This window comes from Peromyscus leucopus, chromosome X (genome assembly GCF_004664715.2).
Source record: "Peromyscus leucopus breed LL Stock chromosome X, UCI_PerLeu_2.1, whole genome shotgun sequence".
In the NCBI taxonomy this organism is placed as follows: Eukaryota; Metazoa; Chordata; class Mammalia; order Rodentia; family Cricetidae; genus Peromyscus; species Peromyscus leucopus.
In genome coordinates this window covers 84,240,432-84,260,900 of record NC_051083.1, presented here as the reverse complement: position 1 = coordinate 84,260,900, position 20,469 = coordinate 84,240,432, and the positions used below count along the sequence as shown (strand labels likewise).

At 38.3% G+C, this 20,469-nt stretch overlaps 1 pseudogene; it reads right to left on the bottom strand.

Annotated features, from left to right (window-relative positions):
- Positions 1-579: 579 nt before the first annotated feature.
- Positions 580-20,469, bottom strand: part of LOC114696977 — a 38,465-nt pseudogene continuing 18,575 nt past the window's right edge.

The window sequence follows — 20,469 nt, the reverse complement described above, 5'->3', positions numbered from 1 at the left end:
TGTTGCATAATACTTAACTTTAGGGCACTACTGTAATTTAATTAAAAATTTCTCTACTTTTAGACCTGTAGGTTACTTTCAGTATTTCTTAAAACCTAATTTAAAATTGTTTATGAATATCTTCCCATAAATCTTCATGGACGATTCTAATTAACCTCGGGATAAAATCCTGGGAGTAGACTTATTCGATGAATGTTTAGAGAAATATCCCTTGAGATTCAGTATTCCAATAAATATTTTGTTAATACCTGATATACTTTTTTCTCACGTATTTTTACTTTTTAAATTTTTTTCTGCTAAACAATAGTTTATTCATTCCATTAGAGAAGTAGGTAAACTTCAGTTTGCAAAACCAATGTAAATATAATTTTGAAGAATTAGAATATCTTCAAGAAACCAGCCACAGCTTAACATGGGGTGATGTCTACTGAGGAAGGTCACCTTCCTCTAGTATGTGAAAAGTTAATGAGATACACTTCCTTAGTCATTGAGGAAGGAATTTTCTTTCTTGATTAACTGATACTATTTCTTTCTTTCTTTCTTTCCTTCTTTCTTTCTTTCTTTCTTTCTTTCTTTCATTTTTGTAGTTCTTTTCCCTTCTCCTTTCATTAGTTTCTCCTTTCCACGGAGCTTCTTTAAACGGCTTTGCTCATCCTTAAAATCCTGATGCTCATCTCCGTAAAGTCCAAGGAAATGGAGTGTGCCCATGAGCACAAAATACATGTTGTGATTTGGATACCAGTCATAAGTCTCTTCCTTTTTGGCCAAGGGCTGCTCACTAACATATTCACCACTTTCATGGACTTTGAAGCAGTAGGCCTGGGCACTTCACCAAAGATCCCAGCACTCAGACAAGACATAGGCAGTGTGTATTCAGTGTATGACCTTGCTCACGCGCATTCCAGAAAAAAAGCGTTCTCAAAATTTTTATGTGTATGTGTGTGTGCCGCGCGTGTGTGAGCATACCTACGGAGAACAAAGAAGAGGACGTCAGATCCCCTAAAACTGGAGTTGCAGGAGGTTTTGAGCCACCTGACGAGTGTTGAAAAATGGACTTAGATCCCTGCAAGAACAGCAAGCTCCATTAATCATTGAGCCATCTCTCTAGCCCTCATAGTCTTACTTCTTATTAGCATACATTCACTGTACATAGTGCTGGATTCCATAAAGACAGCTTCTTTCAACTATATCATATACATCAATCCCACGCCTCTCCGTTTTTCCTCTCACTCTCTTTATCCAAAAGTTTGCTTCCTTTTACCAGTCTACTTCTGCTTTTGTGATATGCACGCATGTGTTTCATTTTTTTAATTATTTAATTATTTTTATGTGATTGAGCGGTTTGCCTTACATGTACGTCTGTGCACCATTCTCACGCAGTGCCTGTGAAGGCCAGAAGAGGGCGGCAGATCCTCTGGAACTGGAGTCAGATGATTTTGAGACAACAGGTGGGTTCTGGGAATCGAAAGAGGGTCCTCTGGAAGAACAGTCAATGGTCTTAACTGCTGAGCTCACTCTCCAGGGGCTGAGTGTTTCAACTTAATCTATGGTAAAAAGGGTGTGTTGAAGTTTTCCATTTCAGTCGTTTTCTTCTCATTGTCTTGGAGGCACAACATATGATGGTTCTCAGATTTTACATAAAAGTCAACTGGAGTACTTTGTTTAAAATGCAAATTTCAAAACTCTACAGTATGCCTGAGGTGATGCCAAGAGTTCGAATTTTTTCATAGGCACCATAGGTAATTCTTTCTTTTATTTTTAATTTTTAAAAATTAGAATATAATTACATGATTTTCTCCCTCCAACCCTTCTTCCCATACCCCCCCCACTCCCTCTTAAGTTTATGGGCTCTGTTTTTAGTTGTTATTGTTAGACATGCACACACACATATATAAGCATAATATATCAATACAACCTGCTGAGTCTGTTTAGTGTTACTTATATATACATAATAATCGGGTTTACCACTTGGTATTAGATAACAAATTAAGGGGTTAATCCCTGAAGAAGACTAAGTATTCTTTAGTTCAATATAGGTAATTCTAATACAGGACTAATCTGTGACGTACTGGTGTACTGTTGTAGAGCAGTGGTTCTCAGCCTTCTTGATGCTGTGACCCTTTAATACAGTTCCTCATGTTGTGGTCACCCCAACCATAACATTATTTTCATTGCTACTTCATAGCTGTAATTTTGCTCTTGTTATGAATTGTAATATAAATATCTTATATGCAGGATGATCTTAGGCAATTCCTGTGGAAGGGTCATTTGATGTGACCCACAGGTTGAGAACCACTGTTGAAGAGTTTCTCAAGTTAGGAAAAAACGGAACTCAAATCCCAGGTTTTTCATCAAGAATAAGAACCCGGGATTATTTAATCTCTTTATGTTCCATTGTTTGTTTTATCTCTAAAATAAAAATAACAAGCCTGTCTACCATGAAGAGTTATTCGGAACATTAAATTACTAAATGCAGATGAAAATGGCAACAAAGTACCTGACCACATTGTTCATTTCGATGTACAGGCTCATGCTTTGTGTTCCTATTGGCCATAGCTTAAACATTTTCTAACTACTAAATAATTTTCTATGAGATGTTTCCCACAAGTAACAAGCAGTTGTATCTTTTTCCAATTCAGTCTGAAGCTCTCTAATGAGGGGTTGATATTTTTATTCCTATAAATCATTTTGCTTCAATGTTTTCATGTTGTTTGTTGTATTTCTCTGTGCTATTATGTTTAAATATTAGGGAAATTCAACATGATTGTAATTTATCTTTTAATTAAAAAAAAACTTTTATCTGTTTTTGCTTACCAATGTCAAATAAAGCTTTATCTTTGTCCGACCTCATTTTTATTTTTACAATAAGTAAAAATATACAAACAATACTTTTCTAATTAAAAGTATATAACAATTTTTAAAATAGAGCATTTCTTGGGTTCTGCTGCCCTGGTACATCATTTCTAGGGAAGGTAGAATAAAGATGAACATATCCAGATTCATAGCAATCTTTTATTTGCTTTGTGGTGCTGAAGATTAAAACCAGTTTCTTAACCCATGCTAAGCAAGGGCTCTATCACTTAGCTACATTTCCCAGCCCAGAATCACATTTATTCTTAAATTTTGAATTAAAAAATTTTTCACCAGGCAATATCTCATTTTGCACACCTCATTTATTTGGCATACTATTGACTCTTTCAGTTGATCTTTCTAAACTTTGGGTTCTGCTTCTTCATCTATGCACATGGTTAGAACGTCTGGAAACCCTAGATCTCTTTTCAACAGCGCGATACATTCTGAAATAAAGTTTTACGCCTTTTAGGACTTGATTCTAACCCTGATCCCTAAACAAAGACTAGAATCAATGTTTCTAGTGGTTTTGTTGTTGCTATTGTTGTTGTTGCTGCTGTCGGTTGGTTGGTTTACTCAAAAAGCATTTTCTCTGCCCTCAAAAATTGATGTAACTTATTTCTTCTATGGAATACATGTGGATAAAATTGAACCAATTAAACCACAGGAAAAAAAAGTGCTGACAAATATTTTGGGCTTAATGGATTGTGCTCAACATCCTTAATCATCAGAGAAATGCAAATCAAAACGACTCTGAGATACCACCTTACACCTGTCAGAATGGCTACGATCAAAAACACCAATGACAGCCAATGTTGAAGAGGATGTGGAGCAAAGGGAACACTCCCCCACTGTTGATGGGAATGTAAGCTTGTACAACCACTGTGGAAATCAGTATGGCGGTTTCTCAGAAAATTAGGAATCGAACTACCTCAAGACCCAGCCATCCCACTCTTGGGCATATACCCAAGGAATGCTGATTCATACCATAAAGATACATGCTCAGCTATGTTCATAGCAGCACTATTTGTAATAGCCAGAACCTGGAAACAACCTAGATGCCAATCAATGGAAGAATGGATGGAAAAAATGTGGTACATATATACAATGGAGTACTACTCAGCAGAGAAAAACAATGAAAGCATGAAATTTGCAGGCAAATGGATGGAACTAGAAAAAATCATCCTGAGTGAGGTAATCCAAACCCAGAAAGACAGTCATGGTATGTACTCACTCATAAGCAGATTCTAGATATAAAATAAAGAACAATCAGACCACAGCCCATAGAACCATAGAGGCTATATATATATATATATAGCATGGAGGTCCCTAGGACGACTGTGGCTTATAATAAACTTTGGTTTTACTCAATTATTGAAAAAAATAGCCAAATAAATGGAAACACATGAACTATGAACCAAAGGCTGAGGGGTCCCCGGCTGTATCAGGCCCTCTGAATGGGTGAGACAGTTGATTGGCTTGATCTGTTTGGGAGGCATCTAGGCAGTGGGACCAAGTCCTGTGCTCATTGCATGAGTTGGCTGTTTGAAACCTGGAGCTTATGCAGGGACACTTGGCTCAGTCTGGGAGGAAGGGACTGGACCTGCCTGGACTGAGTCTACCAGGTTGATTGCAGTCCTCGGGGGAGGATTTGCCCTGGAGGAGGTGGGAATGGGGGGTAAGCTGGGAGTAATGGGAGGGTGTGGGAGGGGGGAGAATAGGGGAACCCGTGGCTGATACGTAGAACTGAATGGTATTGTAAAATAAAATTAAAAAAAAAAAAAGAATAAAGTTCCAAAATAGAATAGGTCTTTTTGTTTGTTTGTGTTGCTGCTGTTGTTCCCCACTGGTCCCCCCACCCTCTTTGTTGTCTGCTTGTTTGGGAAAAACATTTCTGTAAGGGTTTCTTTCCTTATCGTCTGCTGGGCATCTTATACTTCCTTTTTTCATCTCACCAAATGATCTCAGTTAGGGTACTTTGGACTAGGTAACAGCAACCCGTTTGAAATGGTTAGTTTTCATTGTCAACTTAACTCAAGCTAAAGTCACCTGGGAAGAGATTTTCAGTAAGGGATTGCTGGCTCATGGTCAGGTCTTGGGAGTGGCAGTGGGAGGGTGGAGGGTGTGGGTGCTGTTTTGATTATGTTAATTGATGTGGGAAGACAAGTTCATTGTAGATGGTACCATTCCCTAGGTTTGGATCCTGGATTGTATAAAAATAAAAGCCGGGGGGCAGGGGAGGCGGAGCTGAGCATAGGAATGTATACATCCATTTTTCTCTGCTCTCGTCTATGGATGTAATGTGACCACTTAGTTGTCTTCAGTGCCTGTCACTGTGACTTTCCTGAACAAGCGTTATAACCTGGAATTGTGAGCTAAAATAAACCTTTTCTCTCTTAAGTTGCTCTTTAGGTTGGGGTAGTTTATTGAAGCAACAGCAATGAGATTAGAACACCATGCTTTAAAACAAGCTAAAATAATAAGGGGATTTTTTTTTATTCATTTTTACATACCAACCACAGATCCCCCTCTCATCCTCTTCCCACTCCCCCCTCAGCCTCCCCCACCCTGATGCACCCCTCATTCCCTCCTCCAAAAGGGTAAGTCCTTCCATGGGGGAACAGCAAAGCCTGGTACAATTGAGGCAGGACCAAGCCCCTTCCCCCTGCATCAAGGCTGAGCAAGGCATCCCACAAAAGATAATGGGCTCCAGAAAGCAAGTTCATGCACCAGGGATAGATCCTGATCCTACTGCCAGGGGCCCCTCAACCAGACCCAGCTACAAGACTGTCTCCCATATGCAGAAGATCTAGTCCACTCTCATGAAGGTTCCACAGCTGACAGTCTGATGCTCCTGTGTTCTTGTGAGCTTGGTTCAGTTGTCTGTAGATTTCCTCATCATGATCTTGACATTTGTATATGCTTACTTTTGGCAAAAAAAAAATGACCTAACTAAAAGAAAGAAAGAAAGAAAGAAAGAAAGAAAGAAAGAAAGAAAGAAAGAAAGAAAGAAAGAAAGAAAGAAAGAAAGAAAGAAAGAAAGAAAGAAAAAGAAAAAGAAAATCAAGATTTAAAAGGGCTGGATTCCCAGCACCCACATGGAGGCTCAAAACTACCTGTAACTCCAGCTCTAGAGAATTGAATGTTCTCTTCTTCCTTCTGTGAGCACTTCATTAACCTGATAAGCAGACATACATGCTGGCAAAACAGTCACACATATAAAACAAAAATAAATAAATCTTTAAAAAAGATTCAAAATTTGAAGTACTACTGAAAATATTTCACATTTGTACCACCATAAAATAGAAATATCATAATTATAAATTCTCTGTACTTACTTTTTAGTTTTATCAGCTAAATAGGCCAGGTCCTAAGCGTTGAACAAGGAACAATTATCAAGGAAATGCTATACATTAGCCTAAATTTTCAATAGTTACCTTAATATCCAGAAATGGAAATGTGTATCTGGATAGAGATTCCGTTAGAAATAATAGCTGGGTAAATAAATATCGGGAATGCTGTGGGATGTTCTGTATGTTGTGAATGTGTGTTGATCTAATTGGTTGATAAATAAAACACTGATTGGCCAGTAACCAGGCAGGAAGTATAGGCAGGGCAAGCAGACTAAACGAATTCTGGGAAGAGGAAAACTTCCAACTACAATTGGCGCTTACCATTGGGCATTGAGCCATAGACTTAAGAAAGTTTAAAATTCTGAATGCACAGAAACGGAGCTACACTGGGCTTCCTCACAGTCACATGCCAGCATCAGCGCAAACTCATCTCCTGACAGCTGCCTATGAGATGGAGCTAGCTGCCAGCCACCATGGGCTAAGTGGCATGTATGCAGATTCCCATCAGAGTATATAGAGGCATCTCCAAGCCACACAGTGTGGTGGGTGGTGGATTTAGCCTTTGCTAGTACAGACAGAAAAAAAAAGATGGTTTCTGGGCTACACGCTGCTTTAATGGAGGCATAGACCCACTGCTTCTGAGATTTGGTGGTTCACATGGCTTCCAGACCCAGAGCTGGCAGTAAATGTACCACCGCCATGTTGGAAAACTGAGGTGGGTGGAGCCAGCAACCAAAGCTACCATTTCAGTCCTAGCAATGCTGCAGTTTAAAGCAATAGATTCACAATAGGGCAGATTCAGATGGAACAAGACATTAAATGGTTTACAGTTTGTATAAAAATGTACATAGGCTTGGAAGACAGAAGAAAATAAATATAGACAGCTATATAAAGAAATAGTTTTAAAAAATAAAGTCTTTAAAGAGACAGTAAAGGTAGTATAAAAATAGGCCACATAAAGATAGATATTACACAGAGAATCTGGATTGCCTTGTCTTTGATATTTTTTTATTTTATATCTTTGATATTTTTAATTGCAGAAAGACATTTGATTGTAAAAGCTGCTCAGTTAAACCAATATGTATATTTTAAAGGTATTTTAACTTCAAAATTTGGATTTAAGGATATGTTGCTTTGGAAAGGAGGTTCTGTTTTTGTTTCCACAGGAAGCAAGAGGCTATGGATTTGTTCCAGGTTAAGATGGATCAGATTTGATCAAGCAAGACCTCCTGAACCTTAACAGATGGTACCTATCAACAAAGGTTATAGCTGGTCTTCCCAGGACTTGACCATAATTCTTAATTTTCTCAGGATCCTCATAAGATTACCATTGCCCTTTACCAGCAGGAAGTAGCCTAGAAAACTATGCCCACATTCCCAAAAAATGGGTTATGGATGTTTGTCTTTGTTTAGGGCGTTGGTTACAAATTGTTATTGGTCATAGTCAATCTATTTCTAAAAGAAGAAAGGGGGATATGATATAGATATATAGGATACAGATATGATAGGATAAAAGAATAGAATGTTGAATCTACTTTTAAAGAGCAACAACTTGTTTAAAATATTTTACATTGCTATGGATTTTATTTTTTTGATATGTAGATGTAACCATCTTATTAAATAAGAAACACAGAATCAATGCAAAGATGAAAGCCTAAGAGGTCAGAGTGATAACTAAGAGCTAAAAACCTTACCCTTCACTGCCTGCTATCTTCCTCAGCAAGAGACCTCCTTCCTGTTTGTTTGTCCTTTTTATTGACTTTCTTTTCTGCCTTCTCATTGGTTACAAACCCAACCACATGACCTCCTCGTCACTGCCTGTCTGTACAGACCTCCAGGTCTTCTATGGTTGCTATTAAGATTAAAGGCATGTGTCTCCATCCTTGAACACACAGAGGTCCGCCTAGCTCTGTCTCCCAAGAGCTGGGATTAAAGGCGTGCACCACCACCGCCCAGTTTCTGCTATGGCTTGCTCTTAGCTCTGACCCCCAGGCAACTTTATTTATTAACATACAAATAAAATCACATTTCAGTACAATTAAAATATCACCATATTGATATAAATTTAAAGTTAATTTTGTTATAATATATATATATATATATATATTTCTACTCTTATTTAAGGTATTATGTTTATATAACTCATTTAAATTGTAATGTATAGTTGAGAAATACAGATTAATAATTTGTCTTCTATGATAGTCAGGCTTATAGTCATGTTAAGTTTTCTAGGTATACATAGATATAATTCAATTAGGTAGGTAATCTTCAAACACTTTGAAGACCTACAGAATATAGCATTTAAAATATTTTAAAAACAGACTTTTCTAGACAATGAGACACATCTGCTCCTGGCAACACCAATCTACTTCAGAGAAGATAATGGGCATTGAAGAAATTCATTATGGAGTTTGCTTTCTTTGTGGCAAAAGTTAGCCACTGGTCAAAAAAGTGCCCTTGCGTAGACTGCTTGATAATAAACTAGATGTGAAGGACTCATAGGAAGGTAACCACTGAACTTTGCAAGGCAAGATGGTCCTTCAGGTTCCTGCTTTGCAGAAGAAACTGCCAGACATTCTACAGGACAGAGGAAGAAGTGACTGAGAAACTCTGGACCTATGGGCTGAAGATGGATGCTCCAATGTTGCAGAGGAATTTTGGATGACCGTCCAGGCAGACAGCTGTCTCTCTGTCATTCTAGATTTTTTGGAAGTTGCTCACAATGCTCTTCCTGATTTCTTAGATAATATTGTATCCTTCTGAGGTCTTTGATGTAGTTGAAGACTAGATAGTTATAATCATGGTTTTCCTTGGTTATGATAAGAGGTAAGGTTGATATGAAACCTTAGACTCACAAATAGGATATCTTCTTTAATTTTGCCAAATACAAATAGACTAGATATTATAACTGTAATTCTTGCTTGATAACTGTTCTATTATATGTAATTTTACTCTGTTAAAGTTAAAAACCTTCCTTTTTGATTAGACAGAAAAGGGAGGTGCTATGGGATGTTCTGTATGCTGTGAATGTGTGTTGCTCTGATTGGTTGATAAATAAAACACTGATTGGCCAGTAGCCAGGCAGGAAGTATAGGTGGGGCAAGCAGACTAAAGGAATTCTGGGAAGAGGAAGGCTGAGTCAGAAGTCACCAGCCAGACATAAAGGAGGCAAGATGTGAAGGCTGAACTGAGAAAAGGTACCAAGCCACATGGCTAAACACAACTAAGAATTATAAATTAATTTAAGCATAAGAGTTAGTCAGTAATAAGCCTGAGCTAATGGCCAAGCAGTTACAATTAATATAAGCCTCTGTGTGTTTACTTGGGGGATGCAAGTGGGAGAGATTTGTCCCAACCGCCAGCCAGCGGGGACACAGGAAAACTTCCAACTACATGGGGAGCTAATGGATAATGCCTCTGCTCTTGGTGTTACACACATTGTTGCCTGCGCCTGGAGTCCTCTCTGCCCACTTTTTTACCTTGCCATCCTCTGGCCTAAATAAAACAGAGCTCTATCATTAGGCCTTGTTAGCTGAGAGTTGCTATGTTTAGGAATTGACTCAGAATTAAGTTCCTAATTGTAAGTAGTAGGGATATAATAATCACAATAGTAGCCATAGTATATATAACAAATGGAGGTTGAGAGAATGTGTGAGATAGGAATGCAAGGAGGTGCTCATATGATTTACAAGAAAGAATGGCTTCCGCTTAGCAGATTTCTCATACCCCATTATCACTGATAGCTGTCAGTCACTGTAGAATAGTTTAGGAGACCTGTGGAGATCAGTACATTTATTCAGATTCATGGAACTTTATCTTCTGGTTTGTGCAGTGGTTCTGTAGTAGTCTCAGCATAACTGAGTTTCGATGTCTTCTGTCATCAAACAAACAATGTCCTTCAACTATACATCATCTGCATCCAACAATTACATCATTATGTGCGGACAACAAAAGACTTGGAAACCTATATTGATGGCTAAGTGTCTTGTGTACATCTTATTCTTTTTACAAATGTCTCGAAGACCATATCTTACACTACTTTATATGTCCCTCTTAGAGAAAGACTAAGTTAGGCTGTTCAGTAAATGCTCCTGAACATAGAATAAAAGCAACAGAGTAGCTGGGCAATCTAGGGTGATTGAATATTTTCCTTAATTATTTGTTTTAAGGAGAGGATAAAAGGCAGAACACTCAGAACATTTTCTACTTCCAATAATTTTATGAGTTCTGTCATATAAAAAGATGTAAGTAAAATTGTAATGAACCCCATATAAGTGAAACTCGAATGGCATATTTGCTGTAAAAAGCGCACATAAGGACTGTTAAAGTCGACTATATTCTTGATCTGTAATCATAGTCATATTCATAAAAGGCTCAGAACTTAAGAATGCTTGAGCTGCCCCAGACTAATAAGGCAACTCTGAATTCCATTTCTTGCAAATGGCATTTTTTATAAAGTCAGTGACTGTCATTATGAGAAAAAGGCAGCCTTTTCATAAATTCAAAAACACTTAGAACCAAAGGTGAATTGTGATTTCAGACTACAAGATTGGTTCATGAATGGTAGGAAAGTTAGCAGAATGTCGACGATATGATTGAATATTGAATCCTGTCTCTACTTTGGTTCCAGAGTCATTTGAAAAGAGAGAGAGCCAAAAATATACTCAATCATTCTTTCTTCCTACCACAGCCTAGACATTCTTCAAGGTACTGGTTATAAAATGAATAATACAAATAAGGTCTCTGTTCTCAGAAAGTCTATATTCCTAAAAGGCAAGACATAAAGTAAGCAGACCATTGCAATTAAAGCAATCAAAATGCTTTAAAGCAATTGAAAATTTTAGGTCAGGCAAAGAAATGGGTCCTGTAATATCACAGATGAAAAACACTTAAAACAGAGTGTGGACACAAGCATGCCCTCTATGACAGATCATGCCAGTACTCACAGCAGCATGGATGAAGTTGACCTTGCTACAAAATAGATTTATATATATATATATATATATATATATATATATATATATATATATATATATATATGGTAGAAGTAGTGGTAAGAATAGGTAATGGGAACAAAGTTCATGATGTTGAAATTGTTGACAAAAAGTGGAATTTTAGATGAAATGAATGACTTTCTAGGAAAATGTGTCCACATCAAAAGTATTTTTAGATGTAGAAAATATAAATTACTTGAATTTATGTTTAAGAGGTGGTCTTGGGTGACATCATAAAGGTCTTTCAGTCTTTCATCAACTGTGCTAAAGACGTTCTTTTTGGGGAGGCAGGGGAACTGGGTTTTTCTATGTAGTCCAGGATGTCCTGAAACTCATTATGTATACCAGGCTGGCCTCAAACTCATAGAAGTCCCCTTGCTTCTGAGCTAGGGATACACAGAGAAACCCTGTCTCAAAAAAAAAAAAGGTTGCCTCAGCCATGGTGTCTCTTCACAGCAATAGAACAGTGACTAAGACGCTAACTCAATGATTTACCTGATCTGGCGTATTAGTCGGGAAAACTTAACTTATGTTGAAATAATAACATCCAAATTTCTATAACCTGCAGCAATAAAAGATCAGTGTTTTCTTATGATACATGTTCATTATGAATGAATCAATGGCTATAGGTCATCCCCATTCAAGAACAGAAAATGAGAGAACTGCTATGATCTTCAGTGTTGCCTATTGCTGAGTAATCTACTGATTGCCAAGACAAACAATTCTAGCATTTACATCTTTCACATAGAAGTGATATGTGATCATGTCTCAAATCAAGAGCATGATGGAGAAATATCCCAATATATCTTGAAAGGAGACAATAAAATAATTTATGATGAAAAAAAGTAATCACAATATAACAAGAGAAAGTATTTGCAAGTCATTTGTCTGATAAGAGTCTCATATCCAAAATACCTAAAGGACTACTCAAAACTCACCAAAAAAAGATAGATCACCTAATAAAAATGGACAGTGGAGTTAAGTAGATGTTTCTCAAAAGAAGGTAAACAGCAACAGAAAGCACTTGAAAAGATGTTCAATGACGTTAGACATTTAAAAATGCAAACATAAATGATAATGAGATACAATTTCACATCCACTTGGATGGCTAGACTTTGAGAACAGAAATGAAAAGTGTCAAGTGGTGTTAAAGATGCAGAGAAATCAGATCCCTACACATTACCAGTTGGGATATAAAATTGTGTGGCTTTTAAGGTTACTCGATAAGTTAATGTTAGAATTACTTCATAACAAATAAATTCTGTTCCTAAGTTTATACTCCAAAGAAAATAAAATGTGATGTATATGAACACTGAAATATTACTTATCCATAAAAGAAGTGATGTGCTGATACCGGCTATGTGATGCATTGGTCTTGAACACTTTCTATGTCAAAGGAGTCAGACAAAATGTCACATGTACTATTAGCCTATCTATGTGAAATACCTAGGCTAAATAAATCCATAATACATAGAAATCAGTTTAGTATTACCAGAGGCAGGGGAAGTGAAGGAATGGGGAATAACTGTTGAACTAATGAAATTTCACTGGGGCAAGATGAAAATGCTTTGTCATTAGGCAGAGGTTGTGATTGCTCAGCATTTGGAATGAGCTAACTCTAGATTATTCACTTTTGTTGTTTAACATGATATTATATCAATTTCACTACAATAAAAAAAAAAGTTTATCCTGAGTCCTGATAACAAGCATACAGCTTTATCATGAGGGAATATACAGGACACTCTGAAATGCTTATTTAACATGAATCATGTGTTTGTAGTTAATGTGACCTTTGGAGCTTTGTTTGTCTTCTGTAGTATAGATTGAACCTCAGGCCTTGCACATGCTAGGCAAGTGTGCTACCTCTGAGTCACACCCCTAACCTGTAAAATGTACCTTTGAGACCTATTTTCTTTGCCCTAATCTGCATTTTTAGTTTTTCTGTCTCATAGGACAGCATCAGATATCATCATCTTTCTTTAAATCTTTAAATTTCTCTCCACAAAGGTCATAATCAGCAAGAAACTTTTAATCAAATACATTCTCTCTGAAGATAGGTTTGCCATGGCAACAACAGCTATGTCTTTTTGTACAAAAACTGGGCGTGCCTAAAATCCTAATTTTTGTTCATTTGTTTCTGTTTGGAGACAGGATCTTGCTACAGAGGCCAGGTTGGCCTGGAACTCGGGATCCTTGTGCCTCAGCTTCACGCCTCCTCCCTATACACACATACCTCAAAGGCTCCAACTGCAAGCATGCAGACTGCAATCCAAAAATTTAAGTGGCAGTTTTAGCTGAGTATTTGTTATATTCCTTAAGCAGAACCAGTTTTTAATAAAGGTCAGAATTATCAGAACCTCACAGGTCTGGTCCAAAGTGCTTATCCTGTAGTTTTAATGATGTATTGGCTAGCTGGGTGGAAAAAGCTATCAAAGTAGGTGAGAAATAAAGAAGGTTATATATGCCTGCTACAGAAAGGAGGACAGGCCATTATAATCTCTGGCCACAGAGAGTTCATTTATTCAGAAAATCTTAATATGCCTGCTGATTAAGAGCATATTGATAAAAATCTGATCATTTTAAGGTCACTCAAGATCACATTATCTGCCTGGACATTGATGGTGTGGTGTAGTTATGGAATTCAAATTTTTCTATTTGCAAAATGAAATGAACTCCATTTAAATAGGCAGAACAGGTCAAAATAATGTGTCTAATGGTTTCCTTAACAGTCACTGTCCTTTTTAATCTAAGTTGACACTGCTGACCCTGATGTTTTCTATGCCATCCTTCTCCACTTCAGCAAGGAAAGAAGGGATTTGACTGGCCTGTACAATCTATCCTATCATTTATTACGAGTCCCTTGCAAAGCTGTATAGGTGTTATAAAGCAAAGAGTCCAAAAGTGTGTTTCTTTTGAGTACAGGACACTACAGATAACAGGATAGATGGGAACAAGCTATGACATAATCCAAAAAGGGAAGAAATGAAAAGAAACCTAGTAAGGCTAAGTGCTAAGAGAATTTTGAAATTTTTATTTTATTTCATTTTAGTTTTGCAGTTCTGGAAATAAAATCCAGGACCTCATGTGTGACAGACAAGCTCTCTGCTAGTGAGCCTACCTCCTCAGCACCTAAACTTTGAAAAATGTTTAAACAGTATATGTATTAGTTTGTTTCTCATTACTGTACAAGAACATCTGAGGCAGACTAATTTTTCAAAATAAATGAATGAATATATTGCATTCATACTTTTGGACATTGAAGCATAAACAGCATTGCACAAACTCTGGTAATTGCCCCCCCCCCACACACACACACACACGCGGCCTGAGTTCATAGTTTTGTGGAGATAATGGAAGCATATGTGGGAATAATACTTCATACCATTAAATAGGAAGCCAGAGAGTGGTGATTCAAGGCCCATGATTGTTCTTATAACAACTCATTCTATGACAAGCTCAAAGATCCCATGAGAGCTGCCTTAATCTGTTCCAGATGTCCCAATATTCTAAGGGCATCCGTCCAAACACCGCTCTTATAAGCTCCATTACCTCCTACATCACCATGTTGCACCAAGCTCCCAATACTTGAAACTTTGAGGTCACACACTCAAAACATATACAACCCACAATAGAATACAAGTCATTGTTCCATTACCTGCTAGCTGTGTGATGTCAGATATTACATGTCTGCACCTCTTTCTTCATCTGTACAACAGAAGTGTTATGAGAAATAAGTGAACTCTTTTCATGTAAAATGCTTTCAGATTCTCACACGTTCTCATGCACTGAAACAGACTGCTGAATCTCACCCCTAGACTCTTGGATTCATTAGATCTGGGTTGCATCTCTAGAAGCACCTCAGATGCTGCTGATGCTGCTGGTCTGGGGATCACTTTGTAAGCCACTAGGTTAGGTTAAGATGCTGCTTGATGTATAGTAGGTTAGGAACTGACATTTTGTAAAATGAGAACTACAAGAAAAGATCTTCTGCAGGCTCTACAGTTTATTTTATGCGTACTGCTTCGTGTAAGTATCATAACGGTGATTTAAATAAGGTGTCATGACTAACACATGACCACAGATGAAGAAATTCACACCAAAAGGGCCTGGGGAAATTGGCCTAGCCCCATGGCTTGCAAGCCAGAGATGCAAATGAACTCAATGAGGCAGACTCCTGGGACTATGCCAGTGACTGTTCAAATCTGTTCTTGCCTACCATCTATCTCAGTGCGGCCTTGCCCTTGCCCTGGTTACCTTCATCCTATCCTCTGGCAGCCAGCAATTGCTTTCCCTTCTGTCATGGGCTAGGCCTGCAAATGGCTTTTCTCCATTATTCTCATCCTTAGCTTCTTCACCTGTTCATCTCACTCAGAGAGTATGGAGTTCAGTGCATCACCACCTATATGTGGAATGCCCTCTCTCCTCTCTAGCACAAAGGTTTCCTGTTATTAATCTCTACATCAGCTGTCACCTTCAGAAACTTTTCCCTACTCATCTTTCTCTTGTAACCTGAGATTCATTGCGCTCTTATTCTGATAATGTGATAACACTCTGGTCTAATAGCACAGGACTAAATTTTCACATCTACACTCACTTCTCCTACTTATTAGCATATGAACTTGAACTAGATACTTAACCCTCTCCGGACCTCAGTCTTTCCATCTGTAAAACATCAGTAAGGGTACCTACCTAAGGATGGTTACAAAGATTGAGTGTGTTTATTCACATAAAAAATATACTTATCACAATATAAAAGATCTAAATTGGGTGTAAATAAAACACTTAAAACAAGTTTTTCATGCCATTGCAATGATATAGATTTTATCAAAAGTATATGTCCGAAGCCTCACTGACGGTATCATTTGATCCCTTATTTGTGATGCTTGCTAAGCTAGGAACTACCTGGGGATTTCATTGTCTCTATAACCTCCCCACCAGTGGATTTTAAAGTTACAAGTCCCTGCTTATAGTTTACTGCTTGAGTTTGTGATCTAGGTCATGGGTTTGAGAAATTGCACATTAAGACCCAGTTATTTTTGACTCTGGACTATGTACTTCCATCAGCTCTTGCAGCACAATGTGATTCACTAGGTGCTCTCTAAAAGGTAAGTTCTTTGGAAACATATATTAAAATGTGCCACGTTATTGGTTCCTAAAGTATGACCATTGGGACCAGCAAAACCAGTCACCTGGGGACTTGTTAGATAGGAAACTGTAGGACGATCCCAGTAATCTGTGTTTTAATCAGCCCTAGCCAGGCAAAGTTTGAGAAGCATTGCTTTCTGTGCCCAGCTTAATAAATGTTTTAATTCACAAGGGCCTACCCTCTATTAGCTTTCTCCTCTTTTTGTTCACAAGGCATATTGTTTGGAGATTTTTCTAGGGTCATAGTCTAGTAACATCACAGTGAAACAGAAATTACTGAACTCAGAGTTCATCTCAAGGTTATGGTGAGAAGAAAATGTAGATCTAAATATTGTATATAATATTCTTAAACTCGGTAAATGTTGAGCAAGCTAAAATTTTCTAAAACTGTGCTATTCCTATGAGGAAAATGCCAGTTTAAACCATCCTTATCACAATTAATAAGCATCAAAAGACTAAGGAAAAAGAAGCCTCTCTCCACCACCACCACAAAACCCACTTCTTTATGCTAAGCTAAGACAATTTCCCATTGATTGTAAGATATCTCTTAATCACATATTTAACTCCGCTATTGAATTGCACTGCATATTTATGCATATACACAATTACTGACAACTGTGGAGAATTTTAACTCCTTAAGAGAGTTTCAGAGGCAAATCCTTAGTGGAAAAATAAAAGTGGCAACTTTATCCAAACCGTCTACACTTCATTTCCACCGTGCAATGCGTTTCTGGGCTCTCTCTTATGGAGCTCACAGAAGTCATGTGAAAATGCTTGCTTTGCATACCATCTTGGAGTCTGGAGTGACTGCAGAAGCCCACATTTGGAGGGACTCCAGCAAATAACGAACTGGGAAGTAGGGCATGCGAATCTGAGCCCTTCTATTCTGTAGTCACATGAACTTAAGCAAATCACAGCCCTTCTCTTTGCTGCAGCTCTTCAACTACAAAATAAAGAGGCTTGAGATTTCACGTTTAAAACAAATGGATTTTCTTGATGGTCAAGATCACTTTCTAACAAATCTACCAAGTGGCAACATGATGATAGAAAGCCATCTAGAAAGCACTGAGGATCAGCACAGAATTTAACAGACTGAGGGTAGAAGGCCACACTCCTTGAGACATAGCATGCTTCCTGAGGTCACGATGGATGAATACTGGGCCCAGGGAATTTTAATTTCATCATCTGTATAAAACATCACTTAAGTTTGTTTTCTTTAATATCTGAGCCGTTTTCAGTAAATCCTATTCATGTGGTAATGTCTAATGTCCTTACACATCTCTTTCCAATGAAAATAACTGTGTAGGCAGAAAGTAACATGTCACCTGCAGGTCATGGGATGCTCTACAGGACTTCCTTAAAGGGCTCTGGGTTTGGTGTACCAACTTTCTCTGCACTGTTCAGGCTATTCTGAATTAGAATTTACTTCTACCTCAGATCCTTGGAGGGCACTTCATATTCAAACTTCAACATTTAGTTTTTAAAGTAAAGTGTTACATTGCTAAGACGTTGATTTATTTCTCTTACTTGTTACATCTATTCTTAAAAATGTTTTTCCATAAAAAAAATTACCAGAATGAAAAAGTTCTTATGATTGACCCCAAGGAAGGAAGTAGTGATACATTATCTGAAGTGCTTGGGATCAGAAGTACCTTGATTTTTTATTTTAATTTTTTTTCGGTTTTTTTGAGACAGGGTTTTTCTGTGTAATTTTGGTGCCTGTCCTGGATCTCACTCTGTAGACCAGGCTGACCTCAGACTCACAGAGATCCACCTGGCTCTGCCTCCTAAGTGCTGGGATTAAAAGCATGCACCACTGCCACCTGGCAGTGCCTTGGATTTTATGTTTTCGCAAATTTTGGAATATTTGCATATATCTAATCAAGTATCTTAGGGATAGGACTCAATTCTAAAGGCAAAATTCATGTATGTTTCATCTGTACCTTAGACAAGTAGCCTGATGCTAAGTTTACACTGGGTCTGTGCTTTGCCTACAGTTTATAGAATGAACTCATGTGGCTATTTTCTACTTGTAACATCATGTTGATGTTCGAAAAGTTTGAGATTTTGGAGCATTTTAGATTTCCAATTTTTGGATTAAGGATGCCCAACCTACATTGATAGTGCTGATGAATTTATACTACAGCCATATCAGTAGTTTCCTACTCATGCCATTCTGCTCATTCTGTTGCATTTGCATTGTCTCTTGCTATTGTAACTTCTGAATGATTGTTTTTGCTACAGTTATATATTGGATGCTTCCTGATTTTGCATGTCTGATTTTGGATCATTACCCTTGTTTTACTGTTAGTTTTCATATTTAAATTCCAATGACTTTTTTAAGCTAGTAAATACTAAAACAGCTTCAAAACATAAGCATCTGAGTGCCCCGGGATCTGGCAGTTAGACAAACAAATACAGTCTAAGCAGATGCTGTAACAGCCAGGGGAGGCCTTCGGCAGATCGGAGTACTCAGCCTACAGGAATGGCTGGCAGAGCCCAGAGCCCATCATTTCCTAGCTTGTAAGCAGCCTAATCCCCCAACGTTATGCCTCCTACTTAGGGTTTATTTCGGGTCTCAAAGTACTTTCCTAAACTTCTAACTGAAATGCCCTATCCCCCAGAGATCTTTGCCAAAAGAACCAAATAACGAAGCATGAACTTGAAACATGGACAAAATTGCAGAAGTCTAAAAATATTTCTATGAATTTCAGAAGAGTTAGCATTTGTGGGATGCTATGCCGAAGACATTATGTGGATTATCTGATGACATCTACACAATAGTTTAGGAGTACCTGCTGTTTCTTCCTATGCTGTCAATAAGGGAACTAAAGCTGGGAAAGTCATGTGACTCGTTCATAGTCACAGAATTAATAAGCGGTAGAACTAGAATTGGGATTCACACTATCTGGCACAAGAGCCTACACGTCTCACCCGTACACTACACCATCCTTGCATCACGTGAGTAAACTATGACAACAGGAGCCACTTTTGCTGCTAGTGGTGAAGACTTCACTGAACATGCTCCACAACACTTGAGCTGAGTATGCTCATGGCCCGTGGATCATATTCAAGACCAAGGCTTTGATCCTACAATCTATAGTATAAATGGTTATGTCATTATCCCTAGAGCAGAGCTGCTCTGGGAGTAGTTATTCTGCTAAGCACAGCTCAGCAGATTACAAACCATTGCAGTCAAAAATTGGCCTGACAGGACACCAGGTGGCAAGAAATAAGGAAGAAAACAGTGAAGGCCTAGATGATTTGAGGGGAGCCTAGGGGGTTCATGGGAGGCAGAGAATAAATAGTTTCCACACATCCTTTGCCAAATGCACCTAGGGAAAGTCTCATTAAAAAAAAATCCAGCCAATACACCAATGAGCAGGTGAATAAGAGATTGCTAGCAGGTGCACAGAGCCATTAAAAAAAACAACTCCTGCTTTTCCTACACAGTCCTATCCTTGATAGCAGCTATTCCTACTGAATCTCTCGTAGTGTGCCAAGACTGCTTCAGTGCCTGCCCTTTGAAACATAATTATCCTCCTCAGAGGAGTCCAGAGACTCTGGGTCAGTGAGAAGTCCATGGGTCATCAAGCTATTCTCCCCCTGGCCAAGGAAGCACTGTAACTAGAAGTGTCTTCTAGGGGTTGGAAGAAAATGCACCAGGAGGGAAGAATGGGTCAAATGGGAAAAGATTCTCAAGAGACTCCAAGGTGATAGTGGCTCCCCCAAGAAGCCCCACTGGCTCTTCTTTTCTATATAACACATTGAATTCGGTCCTGGGAGCACCAAATAGTTTCTTTGGCCCGAACACATGCATTAGCAGGCATTGCCATCTTATAACTGCATTGTTATCTTCAGGTTCTATCCGTTTTGACCCACTACAGTATTGCCTCAGCATGGCTCTGCCCCCTGAGTCCTCAGTTCTGAGGTCCTTGAGAACACAGATAACAGAAAGTGTGGGAGACTATGACTCTCTGCCCCATGCACAGTGCCCCATTTGGTCACTTGTTCCATGCCAGGCAGAGCAATGAGGCACTGGTAAGGCTGCAAGAAGTGACTAGGCTTAGCTCCTATCCCCAAGGAAGACAGAAACTTCCAAAGTTCGTGTTCTCCCAAGCCTCAGA